The sequence below is a fragment of the Natator depressus genome, chromosome 3 (genome assembly GCF_965152275.1).
Source record: "Natator depressus isolate rNatDep1 chromosome 3, rNatDep2.hap1, whole genome shotgun sequence".
In the NCBI taxonomy this organism is placed as follows: Eukaryota; Metazoa; Chordata; order Testudines; family Cheloniidae; genus Natator; species Natator depressus.
The window spans coordinates 26,249,483-26,272,403 of NC_134236.1; the positions used below are offsets into that span (position 1 = coordinate 26,249,483).

Below are 22,921 nucleotides of genomic sequence, written 5' to 3' on the forward strand. Positions count from 1 at the left end.
CACTCATTTCTGTCTTATATAGTCTATGAGGTGCCACAGGACTCTTTGCCGCTTTTACAGATCCAGACTAACACGGCTACTCCTCTAAATCTTTCTTATCGTTAATAAACTTTTAGGTAGTTTATTACAGGATTGGCTACAGGCATTGTCTCTGGTTTAAGTTGTAGAGAACCAATTGATCAGGGCTAAGTGATGGTTTCTTGGGACTGGAAGCAACTTGAATATGGTGTGGTTTTTTTGGTGTAATTGACCATTTATCACTAAGTCCAGTTTGCCTGGGTGACAAGATAGACTGGAGAGTCTATGGGGTCTGTCTGTGACTCCATGGTAAGACTGTTATATTGATTCAGCAGTTCACATTTGTTCCCGCCTTGGTGAAATCTAATTATAGAACATACAACCAGTTTGGCGTGTCTTCCCTGTTTTTGACAGTCTGCCCTAAGGTAGGCACTCATGGCCATGCTTGTGAGCCACTCCAGACAGCTTGACAGGATGAAATTTTGGCCTCATTGAAGTCAATAGCAGAACTCCCATTTGACTTCAGTAGAGCCAGGTTTTCAGCTAATGTCTTTTTTTAATGACAGTATATATTTAAACAAACATCAAAACTTGTGTGTGTGTGTGGTAACTCAGAGCCATCAAAATTGTGCATGTATATATGAACCCAGAGCCAACTGTTTTGTCACTGCACCTCTGTTTACAGTCAGAGATTTTTGGTTCAGTCCATACTGTGATAGTTCCAGTTGCACCATGCAGCAGCCTGAATTATACCTGAAGCTCCTATATATAGTGTCTTATTTTTAAGGCATCCAGAAGGATCCAAAAGCCCTCTAATGGGTTTTGAATGATCCAAGTCAGAGAGGAAGGATGTGACTTCAAGGGACTACTCACAAGCTTAAAGTAAAGCATACGCTTAAGCGCTGATGGGAGACAGAGTTCAGCATCTTGGAGGACGGTGCCCAAGTTCAGCATTGTAGCCTTTAGCCCCAATCCTGCATTCTTCGCACACTCAAAAGTCAGTGTGTGTTTGGGGTGTTCAAAAAAATGCAGACTCTGTGTTACTGAAACATTCTACACAATGAGTCAAATTCATACCCGATGTGACTCTACAGACTTATGCTAGAGATTAATTTGGCCTCTTTTGTATACCCCTGTGCTGTCTGGGCCTAAGGCACTATATAAAACAAATGTGGATTTATTTTTTATGTTTAATGTTACTGCTTTTGATGCAGGAAGCAAGCTGCACAAGAGTCACTTCTAGGGCCCTGTTAAATGGCATGCTTTGAAGCGAACAGTATACCAGCTACAAAAGACTGGGCTAGCATCTTGCATGGCTGTTTAGGCTAAAAATGATACTTTCATTGCCTCTGTTAAATGTATCAACGTGGTGTTTTGTAGGCTGAATTTGTTTTTAAAATGTCTCTCCAGCCCAAAATAATCCTCTAACAGGACAGCCTCCGAAGATAGAAGAGATTCCTCTTAGAAGCAGTCCCTCTAAGTCAGTGTTGAGGCACACAGGGAAGGCAGACAAGCAGTGTGGTCCAGGGGATAGGGCACTAGACTGCAACACCTGGGACCTGGGTGCTATTCCTTACTCTGCCACTGCGCTGCTGCGTGATCTTAAGTAAGTCATTTCAGCTCTGTTTCCCTTCCCACCTTTTGAGTATAAGTATGTCTACACTACGAAATTAGGTCGATTTTATAGAAGTCGATTTTTAGAAACCGATTTTATACAGTCGATTGCGTATGTCCACACTAAGCACATTAAGTGGGCGGAGTGCATCCTCACTACCGTGGCTAGCATTGATTTACAGAGTGGTGCACTGAGGGTAGCTATCCCACAGTTCCTGCAGTCTCTGCTGCCCATTGGAATTCTGGGTTAAGTTTCCAATGCCTGATGGGGCAAAAACATTGTCACGGGTGGTTTTGAGTACATGTTATCAGGCCCCCCTCCCTCTGTGAAAGCAACAGCAGACAATCGTTTCGCGCCTTTTTTCCTGGGTTATCCGTGCAGATGCCATACCATGGCAAGCATGGAGCCCGCTCAGCTCACCATCACCGTACGTCTCCTGGGTGCTGCTGGCAGACGCGGTACTGCATTGCTACACAGCAGCAGCTCCTTGCCTTCGTGGCAGCCGGTGCAGTAGGACTGATAGCTGTCATACATCTCCTGAGTGCTCCTGGCAGACCTCGGTGAGGTCGATCGGGGCGCCTGGACAGACATGGCTATCCTCCTCTTAGAGCACCGAATGGGAGCCAGAGACTCCAGGTCATTCTCTTCTTTAAGTTTCGTCTCATGGAGATTCAGTCCTGCCTGGAATATCGTGCGAGCTAGAGGCTTCTGCCTCAGGCTGCTCTCCCAGCCGGCAGCACAGCACAGTCGCACCTACCCCAGCCTACCCCTTGCTCCCATGGCTCATGAAGCCTGGACAGTAGTAAGGAGCAGTTCAACTATAGGCTGAGCAAGTGCAGAATGGTGGCAGAATGTGCCTTTGGATGTTTAAAAGCTCGCTGGCACTGTTTGCTGACTAGGTCAGACCTCAGCGCAACCAGCACTCCCATTGTTTTGCTGCTTGCTGTGTGCTCCATAATATCTGTGAGAGTAAGGGGGAGACGTTTATGGCGGGGTGGGAGGTTGAGGCAAATCACCTGGCATCCAATTTTGAGCAGCCAGACACCAGGGTGATTAGAAGAGCACAGCAAGGCGCGCTGTGCATCAGAGAGGCTTTGAAAACCAGTTTCATGACTGGCCAGGCTTCGGTGTGACAGTTGTGTGTGTTTCTCCTTGATGCAAACCCACCCCCTTTGTTGATTTTAATTCCCTGTAAGCCAACTACCCTCCCCCCTTCAAAATAAAGTAACTAGTGTTTTGAAACCATGCATTCTTTCTTTATTAATTTAAAAATAAATGAGATAACGAACAAGCTAGCCCAGGTGGGGTGAGGGAGGAGGCAAGGACAAGGCCACATTGCTTATTGTAGCCACACTAAAAATCAAACTGTATGAATGACAGCCTTCTGTTGCTTGGGCCATCCTCTGGAGTGGAGTGGCTGGGTGCCCGGAGCCTCCCCTCCACGTTCTTGGGCGTCTGGGTGAGCAGGCTATGGAACATGGGGAGGAGGGTAGGCGGTTATACAGTGGATGCAACGGGGGGTCTGTGCTCTTGTTGGCTTTCCTGCAGCTCCAACAGACGTTTCATCATGTCCGTTTGTTCCTCCAACCGACGCTTCGTCATGTCCATTTGCTCCCCCATTAGCCTCAGCATCGCATCCTGCCTCCGCTCTTCACGCTTGCTTAATTCTTTCCTGGCCTCTGCCACTGAATGCCTCCATGCATTAAGCTGTGCCCTATCCATGCGGGAGGACTGCATGAGCTTGGCAAACATGTCATCACGAGTGCGTTTTTTTCGCCTTCTAATCTGCGATAACCTCATGAGACATTTCAGGAGCACCAAATCCATTCATCAAATATTTACATAGACTTGCTTATTCGCACATTGCTGAACACTAACAAGTTTTTACTTAAACACCAGATTACTGCAAAAGGGTTGAAGTAATAGATTTTTCTATTCCCAATGTTTTGTGGCAGGTTTTATTTATTATAATTGGACAAAATTAATTTGAGATTTTTTTCTTTCTAAATTTAATGTTTTGTCTGCTTTAGTTGCTCATTCTCTAGATTGATTTCCATCAACTACATCACCTAATCACCTAGGAATGTTTCCTTTTGGTAGCACCCAATGTGATGATTAAGCAAATATTTCTGGCTCAAATTCTCTACCAGTGTAAATAGGTGCTGGCCCAAAGACTTCAATTGAGTTTCACCCCTTTGTGTTGCACTATCTTCTGGATGCCCATCAGAGTAATGTTACAATTGAACCACACTTTTTCCCAGTTCCAGCTCCCAACAGACAAATAAAAATAAATATTTTACATAAACAAATCTGTTTTAAAACTGTCTGCATTTTTAAGATTGCATAAGAGATGATCAGTTACACTGCAGCCTCCTACAACTAGAAAATACAATGCTTAGCATTTACACAGTGTTTTTCATCTTAAAGTGCTGTGCAAACATTAAGTAATCAAGCTTCACAATAACAAAGTGAGGAATGTAAGGAAGCATTATTTTGGCTATGTATTGTAATTATATTGTCTTATTAAGAATTTTCTGGTTTGTGCCTTGTGAAGTAATTATTGTAATTATCATAAAAGCTAATAAAATGTCACAAACAGCTTTTTTTTTTTTAACTATGAATCAACATTAAGCCAAGGAACTAATTTACAGCCTACTATGGGCATACATTTTTTCTATGTATCTCCACTTCTATTTTCTCCTCTTGTCTATGTGAGTAAAGTCCACTTAACCATTTGGGGCTTGACGTTACTTCTGTTGAAGTCAACAGGCCATTTGGCCACCAACATCAATGGGAACAAGATTGGGTCCTTTATTTTTAGCAAACAAATTCAGGAATAAATGGTAAGTGTGGGGTTGCCTCAACAGTCTTTACTGGATGTTTGGAAAGTGCTATTATGAGACCTCTGAATGAAATGTCCTACATAGATTCAAAGCAACATCATTAAGACATGATTGCTTGTGCATCCTTTCACTGGGAAAAAATAATCTGTAAACTATTTTCCTCTGAAATACTTTCCGTAATCAGAAAACCTGGATGTTTAGGTACTATGGTGATAACGTCTATATAAGTAAGTAGATAGAAGAGTTACATAATGTCTGAATTTCAACTGACCTCTTCTAGATCATCAGAAATGCAGCCAGAAAAGGCGAGGCTACGTCACTGAAAAATCTTGGAGAGTGAGGAAGATGATAGTTTGATTAGCCCTCAGGAGGGACTTCTGTGATTATATGTCTGTGATTGACTGAAGGTTAATGCTGAAAAGAGTCCCAGTTAGTTTTCCTTAGCTATAAGGATGGCAGTAGTGGGGTAAATCCTCAAACATTAAGGGTTTAAAAGGTAGGAATATGAGAGGCCTTAGGGCTTTGACAAGCATAATGTGGCATACGTGCTGGAAGTAGGGGTGCTGGGGGTGCTGCTGCACCCCCTGGTTTGAAGTGGTTTCCATTACATACAGGATTTACGGTTTGGTTCAAAGGCTCTCAGCACCCTGACTATACAAATTGTTCCAGCATCTCTGCACTGCGGATTCCAGAGGAGAAAAGGAAAAGATTGAACATAACTAAATTCCACTAGCCTGATTCTCCTCTCACACTGGAGTAAATCTCAAGTCCAAGAAGTTACAATGGTGCATAACTGACAGAAGGGAGAGGAGCATCACACCCTATATTTGGATTTACTGAGATACCTGAACTGCTGGTAGATCTTAACAATACACACAAGTAATCTGCCTTCCAGGCACATCCAAAACACAAACTATTTTTTCTTACTCCCTGAAAATGACTGCCTTGAATGGTACCGTGCTTTCTTGTATTATGCTCCATAACAGCCATAAGCTTATAATTACTAGCTAGTCAGCTGCTAAATTGTTGTGGCATTAAGACCATCCAAAGTTGTTTCATAAACAGAGCTTCATCTATGCCCATGGGCTCTAATGTACCTTAATACTGGCGTTCTTTCAAGGCTTTCTCTCTCCCACTGAACCTTTATTATATTCTTAAACTTCCCCACAACAAACTGGTAGATCACAGGGGTTGGAATTATCTAGGCAAATCCACTTTTATTATTGTGATTGTTTATATTACAGTAATGCCAATGTGAATAAACAAGACAGACATAAAATGGGAAGAAAACAGTGAAGTGAAGACACTTGCCTAAGGTCACACAGCAGGATAGTGCCAGAGCCAGGAACAGACCCTAACTCAACTGACTCCCAGTCCAGTGCTCTTCCCACTGGCCATGTTGCCTCTCCAAATGCTATCTTCTGAAAGTTCCTTAATTCCTGAACACTACAACCAGGGTTGGACATGGTGCTTTAACAGCACTGGAAAAGGAAAGACACATCAAGTGCCATCAGCAATGGTTTTCCATACTACAAATGCTTTTCTCCAATAGGTGCCAGCAATAACATGCTGCTGGTTGAAGATATTTTGAGTGGCATTGACCTGGTGGCACTAGAAAAGGCTCTGACTCAGCAGATATGGGAGAAAATTTATGTTTGGCTGATGAACTAGAACACCTGCAGAGCCTGTGAGAATGGAACCCAATAGGAATGCCTGTTCCAGTTTCTCCTACCCTAGCTGTTACAGCACTCACCTGAGATGCGGGAGACCAGGGTTCAATTCCTTCCTCTACTGATGTGGAGAAAGGATCTGAACAAGGATCTTCCAGTTCTCAGGAAGCCAATGGGATATTCCGGGGTGAATCTTTCCAAGTAAGTTACAGTAGCCTCCTGGGGCTTCCCTATGGGCTGTAGCGCTGCTTGGACTATGTAGAATGGCCCCACTCTGACATGTCCCTCCCACACACGGCCCCACCTCTGGAATGCCCCCATGTCAGGGCATCAGAGGGGATCTGTGGAAAGCAGCTTCATGGCTATCCTCCTCAGTTCCTGACCCATGGAAATACTCCCCTCGGCAGACACAGGGATTTTAGTGTACTTTTATACCGCTCCAGTCTTTTACTTGGCATAAAAGGGCCAGTGCAGAGGATCTCACCCCTTATTGCAAACTTTCATTCACTTAAGTACTCCTTATTCCCATGAGCCATTCACACTGAAATTGGTGATCCTTACAGGATTAAGCCCTTCGTTCTTTTCTTCAACTCACCATACTGCAAGCAGAATAATGACATTCTACCAAGCTGGAGTCTGAAACACAGCCCAATATACTCTTGCAGTGGCTGATGTGTGGGGGCATAAGCCAAAAATGGGTGAAACTGAAGAAAAACCCTGGGAGGAGCCACTCCAGGAAAACAAAGAACAATGGCTCAATTATGGAAAACTGAAACACATAATTTGCCAAAGTGAAAGACACCCTAAGGCAAAGTCTAATCATGGCAATAATACAGGAGTAATATTTTCACAGGGATGAACTGTTCTTGAGCAATTTTTTCCCCACATATAAAGCACAAACACACTTTTATTCAAACAAATCTATTTGGCAACCACTTTATTTCTGGAATAAATGCATTCATTGTACCCAGGCAAGAAAAGTCCCACTCTGCACTGAACTCAGAATACTCCATTGGATAGAGTTCAGGATCTTATTTCCAGTCCCTGTGCGTTGTAATACTTTGGTCTTATTTCACTTGTTGGGGGCTAGGTGGTGGCAGTGGCCTGTGATATACAGAAGGTCAGACTAGATGATCTGCGGGGTCCCTTCTGGCCTCAAACTCTATCACTGTATGACTCTCCCAACTAATGTCCTCTTTTGTAGGATCGCCTTAGGAGAGTTGTGCTAAAGGAATAATTTTCACAAGAATTGGGTAATTCTGGTGAAGTGTCAAGTGTCCCGTTTACCAGGAAAGCACAGTTTGGGGACTGAATGTGCAGCGTTTCCACTCTGGAAACAAACTGAAAAATTTCACACATTTGTCTCAGGCAAAATGTCATCATTTTCTCATACAAATGCTGTGATTCTTACAGCAAAATGAGCCTGTTTTAGAGAAATGAAACATGTTTTACATTTGTTGTTCACATGCAAAGGAGAAAAAAAAGAACAACGAAATATTTCACTTTAGGGGGAAATTGTTGAATTATGTGGACTCTCCCTCTTTTCCTCCCCCCTTATTTTTTGCTTTCAACTATACTTCCTCCTAAAGTGTTATGGAGCTGCTGGCAATTTCTGCACAAGCATCTTAGTCTTTTAAAGGTGCAAATAGACTTTATCTGAACATTCAAAGCATGTGCTGTTCTCTAAGGGTCCAGGTAGGAGTGTCAAGTGGAAAGAGAATCTGGAAAAAGTACAATGGGTCTGATTCGTCTTTCAGTTACATACTGGTTTTACATTGGAATAACACCAGTAACACTGCTGTGAAAGTAAAATCAGGCCCACTGCATACACCAGTTTCAGACAAGACCTTTCTCTTGTTATGTAGAAAAACTCCCATGGGGGAAAGATTAAAAAAATAAGTGTGGAGTACACACATCTTGCAGCAGGTACTCATGTGAGTAATGCCACCGATCCCTGTACTCTGCTTACAGTTTTAACCTAGAACCATAAATTCCTCAGGTTTTCCTTGTTACATATTATATTTTAACTCTAGTAGAAAATGATTGGTTGCTTTATTATGGTAGTGTTCTACAGAACTTTGTATATACCAATGTATAAACATTTCCATTCTAAACTCTCATTTGAAGATACTTATACTTCATCAGCAAACATTTGCTTCAAATGCTCAAAAATTTAAGACACCAGGTGATAGATACACTTCAAAAGAGCTGTTTAAGATTCTAGTCACAGGATTCCCACTGACTTTTATGGGAACCACCCACGTACCTAACCTTGAAAATTAACCATTCTCAGGCCAAGGGTTATTTTATCTATTTACTTTCATTTTTTAAACAATTCTTCAAATTGAATATTGATTTTAATTTAAAAAATTATCTGTTTTAAGCTAAGAGGGCCTAATACTGGAATCTATGATTTTTTAATCCTATAACACGGAGTGCCACAGAAGCCCCTTCTGTTCAGTACAAGGCAGCTAGGGGGATAACGGGAGATGGTTCTGGGTGCAGTGCTATCAGTATGCTGATAACACTCAGCTATGTCTTTGTCCAGCATTGGACAGGGATGGTGCAGTCACTCAGTTTCCTACATCAAGGGCTTGGATGACAGCTAACAGTCCAAGGTTCAACCCATACTAGGCAGAGGTAATGCTGGAGTTGGGGAAGCAACAAGAGGAGATGGCAGGGGTAACAGTGGCCCCTTTGACTAAAAGGGTATCCCTTGCTTCTGTTACCAGAGTTTGTATCCTGTGGATCCTGTTACATCCCTAGCAGCTTCTGAATGTCCAGTTTGCAGCTGTTACAAGAGTGCTCTTTTTCCATCTTTGCATGGCTAGAATATTATGACTTTCATTGTGGATGTGTAGCTCACCCCAGTAATTCACACCTTTCTCATCTCCATATTCACATTGCTGGCCTTCTCGACAATCAGCTCTAGAATCCTACTCGTAGACATGGTAGGGATTAGCATGATTGCAGTGAGGTGGTTTCAACTGTTCTCTTCCCAGGTCTCATCCAGATGATTGATGTCAGCTCCTCTACTTTCAGGCTGAGGAGTCTTGCAAGGATCCATTGTCTCCCCCATCTGTTTGAACATCCATGTAAAGATGCTAGGGCAAACTGTGAAATAGTAACACTAGCGCTGCATCACATGCACTCCAGGTACAAACTGCACACACTCCCAGCTATCTAAGGGCACTGCTGAGATCAGCTATTAGATGAAAACAGCTGGCTGAAGTTAATCCTGGAAAGACAGGTAATGCAGGTGGGCAGGGGAAAGTATTCTGAAGCGCTCGCAGGTGCACTCTGCAGACCCTATTTCACCATGTTTTAGAAGATTTTGGCTACATAATTTTCACTCTTAATTGTTAGGTTCTTAGACATCTCCATCATTACAGTTGCGTAGTCTAATTACATAATTATCTGTGCTGACACATATTACAGAATTAGGGCATACGAATACCACATTAGGAAACAGCTACATATTTGAATAAAGGGGCATGGGGAAAAATTTACTTGGGTGGGGGGGGTTTACAGGAAAAGAGTATTTCACCTCAGAGAAAGTCAAAACATTGTGCTTGGCCCTCATATGAGTGAGTAGGAGTGGGTGCAGAGAACCTCCATTCCCTGTGCACCCTGGACACAACAGTAGTCCCCAGGACTCAGGCAAACTCAGTGACTGCTCCTTCCTAGTGTTTTCCAGGGAGCATGTCATGCCTTTTACAGACGTTAGTGTTGGTACCAAACCAGAAACTTGTATCCAAATACTCCCGAACATTGGTAACTTTTTCATAGCTAGATCCCAAATCATCTCTTGTTAAACAGAGTCCCAGAGAAGTTAAATGACTTGGTTTAGGTGAGACAAGGTAGATGAGGTAATATCTTTTATTGGACCAATTGCTGTTGGTGAAAGAGACAAGCTTTCAAGCTCCACAGAGCTCTTCTTCAGGTCCAGAAAAAGTACTCAGGGTGTCAGAGCTAAATAGAAGAGGGAACAGGTTGTTTAGCAAAAGTAGTTAACACATATTCTAAGGAACCATTCAAGGTGTAATGCATCCCAAGATGCTGGGCATGCTATAAGAACACAAACAGGCCACACAGTGAGTTAGTGGCAGAGCTGAGAATCTGTCCAGTTCCTTAGTCTACTTACCGACATACTGGGTCAGCTCTTCAGCTGAGCTCCACTGATGTGAAGCTACACCGGCTAAGATTCTGACCCCGCTGCCTTTACAGGATGCTGTATTACAGATATTAACATGGCTTTAAATTCTGCTGAGATTTCTATCCCAAATCTAGGATAGTAAACATATTATTAACCTTATGCCACAAACATGAAGGGAGTAGACACTGCAAACGGTATCTGGTGAGTCTCCAAAGGTAGAAAGCAGTTATTTCTCTAAAAGAAAGCATCTCTTGACATATTTACCGCTCTGGAAACACTGGAGGTGAAGTACCATGGCATGGGGTGAGGTACCACAACTGCTGCAAAGGATAGCAGACTGGAAATAAGAGGGGGAAATGACATACATGAAGGAAGGGGTCCCAATCTCTTTAGAACCTAGTCAGATTGACAGTAACATTTCTTTAAGGAACAGGTGGGCCAAACTCATTCAGAATGAGCTTGGAGGGGAAGGGAGTAGAAAGACATTGCTGCACCTTCTTAATCATAGAATCATAGAATATCAGGGTTGGAAGGGACCTCAGGAGGTCATGTAGTCCAACCCCCTGCTCAAAGCAGGACCAATACCCACCTAAATCATCCCAGCCAGGGCGTTCTCAAGCCTGACCTTAAAAATATCTAAGGAAGGAGATTCCACCCCTCCCTAGGTAACGCATGCCAGTGTTTCACCACCCTCCTAGTGAAAAAGGTTTTCCTAATATCCAACCTAAACCTCCCCCACTGCAACTTGAGACCATTACTCCTTGTTCTGTCATCAGCTACCACTGAGAACAGTCTAGATCCAGCCTCTTTGGAACCCCCTTTCAGGTAGTTGAAAGCAGCTATCAAATCTCCCCTCATTCTTCTCTTCCGCAGACTAAACAATCCCAGTTCCCTCAGCCTCTCCTTATAAGTCATGTGTTCCAGTCCCCTAATCATTTTTGTTGCCCTCCGCTGGACGTTTTCCAATTTTTCTACATCCTTCTTGTAGTGTGGGGCCCAAAACTGGACACAGTACTCCAGATGAGGCCTCACCAATGTTGAATAGAGGGGAACGATCACGTCCCTCGATCTGCTGGCAATGCCCCTACGTATACATCCCAAAATGCCATTGGCCTTCTTGGCAACAAGGGCACACTGTTGACTCATATCCAGCTTCTCGTCCACTGTAACCCCTAGGTCCTTTTCTGCAGAACTGCTGCCTAGCCATTCGGTCCCTAGTCTGTAGTGGTGCATGGGGTTCTTCTGTCCTAAGTGCAGGACTCTGCACTTGTCCTTGTTGAATCTCATCAGATTTCTTTTGGCCCAATCCTCTAATTTGTCTAGGGCCCTCTGTATCCTATCCCTACCTTCCAGCGTATCTACCTCTCCTCCCAATTTAGTGTCATCTGAAAACTTGCTGAGGGTGCAATCCACACCATCCTCCAGATCATTTATGAAGATATTGAACAAAACCGGCCTCAGGACCGACCCTTGGGGCACTCCACTTGATACCGGCTGCCAACTAGACATGGAGCCATTGATCACTACCCGTTGAGCCTGACAATCTAGCCAACTTTCTATCCACCTTATAGTCCATTCATCCAGCCCATATGTCTTTAACTTGCTGGCAAGGATACTGTGGGAGACCGTGTCAAAAGCTTTGCTAAAGTCAAGGAAGAACACATCCACCGCTTTCCCCTCATCCACAGAGCCAGTTATCTCGTCATAGAAGGCAATTAGATTAGTCAGGCATGACTTGCCCTTGGTGAATCCATGCTGACTGTTCCTGATCACTTTCCTCTCCTCTAAGTGCTTCAGAATTGATTCCTTGAGGACCTGCTCCATGATTTTTCCAGATGAACAGTAGGTCTGGAAGACACTCTCCCTAGCCCTTTAGCACCTCAGATTAAAAGCTATATATATGGTGCATTTTGCATATGGTAGAAAATAATCCAGAGTGAGGGGGAATAAGCACAGCCTGAAATACCTGATAGGTAGGCTTGGAAGAATTTGATTTTTATTTTGCTTATAATTTTGACGGTTCATATAAATGGTTATTTTAAGCATTTCTTTTTCAAATTTAATTTTTCACGGTTGTAGGAAATGATGAGGGAATCAGACAATGTGTGGGGTCAGACAATAGTTATTTATTGACAGTAAATGCTGAGATTCGAAAAGTTTAAGCTTTATAACCGTTTAACCATCAACATCACATACCAAAATACACAAAATAAATATCCTTAAATCAAACTCTAGGAAATTCTCAAACAGTATTTTTCTTACTTTGCCTAACTGTAAATGACTGTCATTTTTGATCAAAATATTGTTTCATTCTGTAGAGTGAAATCAATGTTCACCAATATCTACTGATAAAAATCTAGTCCTTCCAAGCCTACTCATAGGTCAATGGACTTCATTGAAAATTGATGGCAAGACCGACATAGGATTTCAGAGCAACGTCTGACGCTATTTTGTTGACTGTCTTATTTAACAGTGTTAGTTTTTAGATAATCCCAAATAGATTGCTGTTGTTAACTCCTCTCCGAGGTAAATAGGGAGATGTTGGTTCACACCTCTGCTTCTGCTTCTCTGGATTAGAGTGAGGTTTTATGAAAGGTTGTACATTCACTTTTGAAGGGAGTGCTATCTCTGCAACCAACAGGCCTAGAAACTCCTTGGGTAGTGTGGATTCCATACAAACCACTCCTGAAAACAAAGTGGGATCTAGCATTTTTCACTAGTCCTTTAAATATCAGCATATATTTCACTACACTGAATTTTCTTGCTTTTGTCACTATCTTCCAACCTGCATGTTTTCTTCAGTGTTGTATTTGAACATACAATTAAGAGAGCAAACTCTCATGCCAAGTCAGTCATCTCAACTCTGCAATTAATAGGTTTGTTGGTGAAAACAGGCAATTCATGTGAGCTTAATTAAACATGAAAAGAGGGGAATTTACTCTCACTGAGTAAAAATAAGGTTGATATCTCAAGGTGCTGGGACTGTTCAGGCTATGGATAGTAGAAACCTGATCTGAATCTCAACTACAGCCTACATAATAATAATAGGCATCTAAACTGATGCCTAATCCAGCACCTGACTGTTGTACTATGCCTCAGAACTTCCTAAAGAGGCACAGCTATTCATTATTAACCTACCTACCCAAAAGAACACCCATCGCAGTGATATATGGGTACTGCACAAAAAAGAACAAAGCCACCGCATATTTCCTGTTTATTCTCTCCCCTCACTCTCTGAAACACTCTTCTCTCTCTCCCATCCTCCCCACATTTGTGCAGGTTTTATTCTGTGGGAAAGCTAACTCAAAGAGCTGAGTTTTGGAATTCACACTGAAAGTGGTGAGATTTGTGGTTATTGTAATATTCTCCAGTAAGTGAATTCCACAATCTAGGACATGTTGCTGAGAAAGCCCTGCTTCTAGCTCTTACTACTATTACTCTTGGGCTTGAAGTTTCATTGTCTTCAAGAAATGTAGCTCTCAGGGGATGTCATCACTACGAAGAGAAAGGCACTCTTGGAGGTATTTCAGACCAGCTCCATGGAGGGTCTTGAAGATCTGAGACCTTGAATCTGATCCAGTATTCTACTGAGAGCCAGTATAGTGAGCAGAGCACCAGGATGATGTACACCTGGTGCTTAGCGTTGGTGAACAGGCAGGCTGCTGTACTCTGGACTAACTGAATCCTTTTAATGTTAGATTGCTCAGACATAGGTATAGTGAGTTGCAACAGTCTCTCCTGGAGACCATGAAGGCGCGGATCACTATGGACATTTCGTTCCTAACATGTTACTGAGTCCAATACAATATTTGGGGCCAATTCAGCCCTGGGATCAGTGGAATTGGACTGTTTACGTCAGGCCTCAATGTGGAACTCAGAGTTCCCATTTGCACCTTCCTTAACATGAAGCCTGTTTGTTCACCCTGAGTTGTGCCTACAAAACAGATACTGAAAATAGATGCATGACACCACAGAAAAACATTCCTATATTTTGAAACAAAATTCCTTGTCTCTCACAATACAAGTTTACTCCAGTGTCAAGATAAAAGTCTTATATTTCCCTTAGTTTCAGAGACTCCTTCACAAACCTTGTAATACTGAACAGTTTTTAATATTTTAAACAAGTAGAAAGGCGGATTGTAAAAAATGTGCCACATTAAACTTACTAAAAGACACCAGTTCACCATCTTGATAGTGTTTAAAGCTATGACCAAGTCAAACTTACACGAGACCTAAAATACCAGAAGATGGTCATAACCGTAATTATGAAGAGGCTACCCTTTATATATAATAATAGATCTAGATCCACAGTGCACATTTGGCTACAATCTAGTCATTTTTGCTATAATGAATCCATAGACCTTGTGCCCTTGCAATTTATAGAGAATGCTCACTGAATCATTCCAGAGGAAATGAAAACATTTATGCTACAAACAAACAAACAAACAAGGCAGGATGCTCTTGCATTCAGAGCACTGGACTGGAACTTGGGAGATCTGATTTCAGTTCCCTGCTCAGTCACAAACTTCCAGTGTGATCTTGGGCAAGTCATTTAATCTCTGTATGCCGGCATTCCCCATCTGTAAATTAGAGACTATACTACTTCTTTTCCCCCACCCTTGGTTTCTCTTGATTATTTGGAGTGTTAGCTCTTTCGGGAAGGGTTTGTCTCTTACTATGAGTATGTTCGGTACCTACCACATGGGTTTGCAACATGGCATTTGTGACTCCCATGAACCGGTTTCTTTATGGCTAGATGGAGGCAGGGTAGGGTGAGGGGGGCAGGTCCTGAAAGTTAAGAAAGGGAGATTCTAAAACTTTTTTTCTGTTGTAACATGAGGTCATGGTTGGAAAAAGGTTGTGAATCACTGACATAGCACAATGGGGCCTTTATTTCCATTTGGGGGCTTTAAGCACTGCTTTAAAACAATAACTACACAAAGAAATCCATGGCCTGACTGTGGCAGCAGGATTGGGCTCTTATTTTGTCAGTGTTTTACTGCATTCCCTGATATTATGTTTTAATGATAGCTTTCTCCCTTGCAGCTGCACCGCTCCTTTCCTTCTGTTTTATTCTCCAGGGAAGTCATAACCTGTACTTATGAATTCACAGGGTTTTGCCACGGAAATAATTGTGACATTCCAAATTCATAATTACTTGTTCTCTGGGGGATCCAACAGGTAGTAAAGGTGAGCTGTAATGGAACAAAGCCCTTCATAAATAGTGCACACTAGCTTTTGTAATTACCAAACATGCTTCTGTAAAAGAAATCTTTAGACAGATGCAAAATGGAAATGAATTTACATATTTTTGAAGTATCTGAAGAATTTTCCTAGTGTGTCTTTCCCTCGTTAAAGTCTTTTGGAATGTAATGTGTGCATGGATGTGTGTCAGCTTTTTAAATGCTGTGGGTTGGATTACCTTTCTACTATCTAACCAGGTTTTTTTTAAGGTTGCCTATCACGATGATATCTTAGTGCATTTCACACAAAAAAGATAAACACAAATATAGGTTAGCCTTTAAATTCTATAGTGACCAAAGAAACTTTCTTTATATTTTATGAGAGAATCTGAGTTCAGCAGTTAGGGCCAGACTTTCAAAAGGGCGCACAACCAGATTTTTAAGTGCTCAGTTCCCACAATTGTGGCCAGAATTTCAAAAAAACTCATCTTAATTTTAAGCCCCTAAATAAGAGCCAGGATGGAAAACTTCCATTGGTTTCAATGGGGCCAGGATTTCAGTTTCAGAACAGCCTGGCATCCAATTTGCTGATCTCATCTAAATATCTTGATACTTATTTTGAAGTCTAAACAAAAGTTGCTGGGCTTTTTTAACTGTGAATGCTGAGCTTTGAAAATCTGGCTATTAGAGACTGGTCTGAGGAGAGGTTTCCTAGAGTGTTTCTGAGTCTAAGATCTATATATAGAGAGAAATATGCAAATACATTACATGTATCATCCTCCTCCCCAATCAAACAAAGAATCGGCTTCACAGTTAGTGCTGCCTTATGGGAGAGGGAGATAGGAGGTGCTGGACTCATTATGAAGGATGGTCCTTCCATGGGTGTTTCCATGGGAAGAACAGCTTGCCCCTTTGTTTTAGAATTCATGTGAGAAGGCACACCGCGTTCCTGGCTTCTACTTAAGAAATGCAAGAAGTTTCTATTATGGTTGTCTAATATGCATAGATGTTTGGCACAACACCCTCCTATTAACGTTCCTAGCGAGGAGAAACAGGATATATTGTTAGCGAAAACAGCAGTGTTTTGGGAAATTGCAGAAAGACAGTAAGAATCTTGTCATTGCCAGGAATACATTCTTTATGTTTCAGAGTAACAGCCTGTTAGTCTGTATTTGCAAAAAGAAAAGGAGTACTTGTGGCACCTTAGAGACTAACCAATTTATTTGAGCATGAGCTTTCGTGAGCTACAGCTCACTTCATCGGATGCATACTGTGGAAAGTATAGAAGATCTTTTTATACACACAAAGCATGAAAAAAACCTTTTGTAGTGGTAAACACCCATTTTCTCATGCTTTGTGTATATAAAAAGATCTTCTATACTTTCCACAGTATGCATCCGATGAAATGAGCTGTAGCTCACGAAAGCTTATGCTCAAATAAATTGGTTAGTCTCTAAGGTACCACAAGTACTCCTATTCTTTATGTTAACTAGCTTTATACTAAAAGTAATGTTGTCTTTTCACAGTTTCTCAGAAACCTATTTAATACAATATTAGGGCACCAAATATACATTTCATACAGAAAAACACTACTCTATGATAATTCTATGTCCCAGTGTGCTTGCTTTTTATTTGTGCTTTACAGTTTCTTCTGTTAAGTGCATTCTATATATTTACCTTTAAAAAGGATAAATTTACTTTTGAAGAAGTTTGTGTCTTTATCAGGTATTTGTTACAAATGATTTCATTGTATTTTTATCAAATGTTTAGATTTAGATTTAGCACCGAGGGAATGCATTTAACATGTTTTCTGTCCATTTGACGTATCCTAGAAGTTCCCCATATGAAAAACAGCCAAACAGCATCAATAATGCTACTGTTCCTTCTCCTCAACAGGTCCCCATTTGCATTTTTATCTATCTGTTGCATCTAGTCATGCAGATTGTGAAATCTCTGGGGGCCAGGACTGTCTTTGTTTTACTTGTTTGTGTACATTAGCCCTGATTGGGGCCCTTAGCCCCCCCAAATAAATTAATAATAAAATAATAATAATTAATAATGGCTTCTTATCCAATTCCTATTGAAAAAGCTCATTACAAAATTAATACTATTATCTTTCTAGTGGATCCTTAAGTCATATTAATAGATACATACATAGATATGATGTATGACTACATCATATTAGGTGTGTACATGCTGCTGGTAAAAAGCATACAGTATATCCTACCAAATGAACTGCCCTATTGTCTAGGAAACTTCTCAGAATTCCAGGAGTGATCTTTACATATAGCTGAATTGTTCCTGAATGTTTACATCCTGTAAGGCACAGACAAACTTCCCTGAAATAAACGGCATGCACATCTACCCCTGCTCCACCCCCCTCCAGTATACTAAGGGAGAAATGGTTCATTGTCCTGCATTGGTATACTCATCTATTTCCTTTTAATATTGCAGTGGAGTGGAACAAGTGAGAATGTACAGTAAAGTGCTACAGTGCAGTAATTCTCTTTAGCAGGGTTGGACAAGAATTCTCCTAATTTTGTTGTTCTGAGAACTATCTCCCTTGTTCTGCTGTCTTGCATACAGTGGCATGAGTAACAGAGGATGGGGAGGCAGCAGCTTTAAATGCGGAATAAGATGGTGACGTCTATGGGCACAAGGATGGGCACCAGGGATGCAAGACTCTCACAAGGTTCAGAGTTCAAATAAGTGCCCATAGATTGGATGCTTACCCAGTGCCTTATCCAAAGCCCAGTGAAATTAATGAAAATACATTGATTGACTTCAGTGGCCTTTGATGCAGGCATTCAAAACTCAAGTGAATAATCCAAACCCTACAGACAGGAAAAACTGGGCTGGAAACCTCAGGAGAACAGATTCCTTCACACAATTTCTGACATTTTTATTTCCAGTCTTGGCAAAAAATTATGAAAGAACAACTTTCTGTATTTTATTTTGGTATTTCTGGTTATAGTCACAGCTGTAGGTAGCCATGGGTGGGAGGGCGGAGGATGCCCACATCCAAACATTAAAAAAGGTTCAGGTTAAGCTCAGTTCTAAACATGGACAAAGGCTTATGGAGGTTCATGTTTTATTCAAACCAGTTAATCCTTCTCCAATAAGAAGGTTATTTAAGACATCGTTCCTACTTCATTATATAAAGCCATCAATATTTAAGTATTATTGTAGAGTTGAAATGGTTGTCTTTGTTGATTAATATAATTATTTTTACAGAAGTGCCTAGATTCCCCAACTGAGATCATCTCCCATTGTGCTAGACTCTGCAAACATATCATAAGAGACAGTCTTTGCCCTAACAAACGTACAGTCTAAACATAAAACAAAGATAAAGAGTAGGAGAAAGGAAGTATTTTTAGTCCCAGTTTACAGATGAGGAACTGAGGCACTAAGATATTAAACGGTTTACAAGGTTACACAGGGACCTGTCTAGGACAGAGCGAGGAATTGACCCTAGATCTTTAGAGCCTCAGTCCAGTGCCTTCACCCCACAAAAAACATCCTTCCTCACTGTGCAAGTTATCCAGCCTCCAAGATGGGCAACTTCTCCCAAAACTGTTTTTGTTTTTTGTTTTGTTTTTCCCCATTTTGTCCAACAACAATCGCTGTGTACATATCTGAACGTCTTAATCCCGAGACCCTACAAATATGTCAGTGGGTGGACAAGTATTTTTATGAAGATTTTGAGGAGCTATGTACTTCCTACAGTACATTTTGGCATATACTGAAATTTGGGGTGGGGGTGAGGGGCTGGAATGGAGATCCACCTACCTAATCTTCAGTAAATATTTGAGAATAGAGCCTATTTTGTTCCATACACTCTCAAAATGAGAGAATAGAATTCAGTGGGATCTCAGTCAGGGAATGTGAGGGAGAAACCCAAAACATGAAAAATTATTTGACTAATTTATCAAATCATATTATATTTGTCAGAGCAATTTAAATTAAAACTCAATAATATGTCTTAATAAAATACATAAGGTCAATTCATAAAACTTTACACCCAATTTATTATTTAATACTAGCCTAAGGTGCATTATACCATAAAGGCTCTGAATATTTCCTTTCCATCTGAAAGACTATTGGCGTTTGCTTTCACTGTTAACCCAGAGGACATGCTTGCCATGTTCAGTGACCTGGTTCCAAGAAGTATGACATCATAGGAGCCTACTTTCCACTTAGTGTACACACATAACTCATGTTATCATTAATGCCCATTACGCACACTTGCACAGTACGGGGCACATTCATCCCTGATGTAACCCTGCTGAACTCAAAACTTAAAGCAGAATGAATTTGGCCTTTTAAATCAAAATAAGATGTATGGAATCACAACATGAATTCAGAATGCCCATGTTTAGGCTGACTTATCTCCAGTCCCCAATTTTACTTTAATGTATTTTTGTAAATTAATTTCTTATGATGAATATACTATAAACACTAAATAAATACAACCCTCCAGTAAAACTGCTGCTAAAACTATTCAGGAGCATTCAGCTCATTCAGCTATGTGGGAACAAAGTCTGGGGTCTAATCTTGATAGCCATGACACCAGTTGAGTCAAAAATCACAACAGTAACCCCACACCTTCATATCTCTTAAGGGCTGCACACTGCAAGTCAGTTGCAGTGCATAAAAAAACAACTTTATTGAACCTACAAATTTACAGGCAATGTTAAATATTTTTATATGCCAATACAAGGTGTTCTATTAAACTGTCTACATATACACATGTATACAGACATATATCACTTTTATACAACACTTCCATAACAAGTTCTGTAAACAAGCAAACATTCTACACAGAAGGTCTAGTTGCGTGAGTGCTATTCGTCTTAAGTTTTGCACAGCCAGGTTCATAGAAAGAACCCCAGTTGCAATGAATTCAGAGCTGATCCTAATCAACATAACTATTGGTGCCACCTCAAACAAAGCAGCAAACACTCCATTTACCACAAAGCCTTTAAAGAGTAAAAACTAAAATCAAATGAAAACAAGTCACTCACGGGTCTCTATGTAACCACTGAAGCCTCTGAAGTAACAATTATGACAATTTTTCAATGCATTGTAAAAACAGAATGAAGTCACCAGACCGTAAAACTTGCAAAATTGGCAATTTATATTAATATCACAAGAACATATTATGTCTTGTGATAGTAAACGTTGTGGGTGTTTTCCATTGGCTGGCTGTGTGTGGAAGGAGTCTCATTCCTTAGATCAAAGTTTTGCCATGAACATTCTAATATCACTCCTTGATCAGACATGTCCAAGTGCATGGTACAAATCCCATGAGCAGACAGATGCTGACATCTAAGAGAAAATGTAACACTGAAGTGAATGTAAACCTTGTAATCATCTTCCCAATAAAATATTTATGGAAACCTTCCTGGCTAAAATCCAGTGAATATAACTTGGGAACTTTTTTTCTCCTAACTGGAGGCTCACACTCAACATAAAGAAATCAATTAAGAAATCAACATAAATGTTATACATTCTTACCCTTAATATGTATTTCAGAGAACTGGAATGCTTAAAATCGAACAACAATGCCTTGTGATTTCTTGTGGTGACCTCTGCTGCGAAAGTCAATTTTCAAATCTGGATTTTTTTCTGTAGTAAGAAGCTAATACTGAATGAGTGTCCCACGCATCAAGAATCAACCGCCATGGGAACATGGAAAGTAATAATGTCTCAGAGAGTCAGGGAATAACCTGTCAGAAGCATTGACAGTAGAACCTCGGAGTTACGAACATCTCGGAAATGGAGATTGTTCATAACTCTGAGCAAAACGTTCTTTCAAAAGTTTACAACTGAACATTGACTTAATACAGCTTTGAAACTTTACTATGGAGAAGAAAAATGCTTTTAACAATCTTAATTTAAATGAAACAAGCACAGAAAGTTTCCTGATCTTGTCAAAAAAATTTTTAAACTTTCCCTTTATATTTTTAGTAGTTTACATTTAACACAGTACTGTACTGTATTTACCGTTTTTGGGTTTTTTTGTTTTTTTTGGGGGGGGGGTTGGGGTTGGTCTCTGCTGCAACCTGATTGCATACTTCTGGTTCCAAATGAGATTTATGGTTGACCGGTCACTTTGTAACTCTGGTGTTTGTAACTCTGAGGTTCTACAGCAGTGGCTCTCAACCTTTCTAGACTACTATACCCCTTTCAGGAGTCTGATTTGTCTTGTGTACCCCTAAATTTCACCTCACTTAAAATCTACTTGCTTACAAAATCAGACATAAAACTACAGAAGTGTCACAGCACACACTGAAAAATTGCTTCCTTTCTCATTTTTACCATTTAATTATAAATCAATCGGAATATAAATACTGTACTTACATTTCAGTGTATAGTATATAGAGCAGTATAAACAAGTCATTGTCCGTTTGAAATTTTAGTTTGTACTTACTTTGCTAGTACTTTTTATGTAGCCTGTTGTAAAACTAGGCAGATATCTAGATGAGTTGATTTACCCCCTGGAGGATCTCTGCAAACCCCCGAAGGCTCATGTATCCCTGGTTGAGAACCACTGTTCTACAGAATATGCATGAGGGGGAGAGAGACACTATGAAGTCATGGATTCATTGAAGTCAATGGGAGTTTTACCACTGACTTCAGCAGAGTCAGGATTTTGCCCTGCATGTAGACATACATATATATATATATATATATATATATATATATATAATTTTCAGCCTATAACAAACTAGGCTAAACACATAAGAGTTATGTTAAAACAATATTAGCGGCATTTATTACTAAAATAGGAATATCCAAACGCTGGGGAATCTTACTTAGCCTATATTTCCAAACACAAGTGTAATGTAAAGGCACTAAAGCTAGTAGCCAGATTTACCTTCTCTGTGTGTTATCAAAGTTCTCATCCTTTTAAGCAGCAATGAACCTTTATACTCTGTGATTTACATTTTGCACTACCACTCAGTAACAATGGAACTAAACTTTATCTCTGGGATATTTCCTTCTGGGGTAAAGCATCTTGTGGGATCATAGAATCATAGAATATCAGGGTTGGAAGGGACCTCAGGAGGTCATCTAGTCCAACCCCCTGCTCAAAGCAGGACCAATCCCCAATTTTTGCCCCTGATCCTTAAATGGCCCCCTCAAGGATTGAACTCCCAACCCTGGGTTTTAGCAGGCCAATGCTCAAACCACTGAGTCTACAATGACCTCTAAGGATGACTCAGAAACACTTTTGAAAAGGAGAAGTCCTCATGGCTGGGAGATGACATCATAAAACTGTCCCTCCCACACAACCTCCCTCCCCAAATACTTATTTAGACTTTATTCCCCACTTTTTATTTGTAATTTATCAAACAGGAAGCAATGGTTCCACAACAGTTAAACACTTTATATATTTTGCTACACATACATATTTTGCAAATGCTAATTTA

General features: G+C 40.7%; 1 protein-coding gene across 3 annotated transcripts in view; it reads right to left on the reverse strand.

Annotated features, from left to right (window-relative positions):
• VSNL1 (visinin like 1) overlaps nt 1–22,921 on the reverse strand; it is a 159,514-nt gene that overhangs the window by 68,595 nt on the left and 67,998 nt on the right. The window lies entirely within an intron of this gene.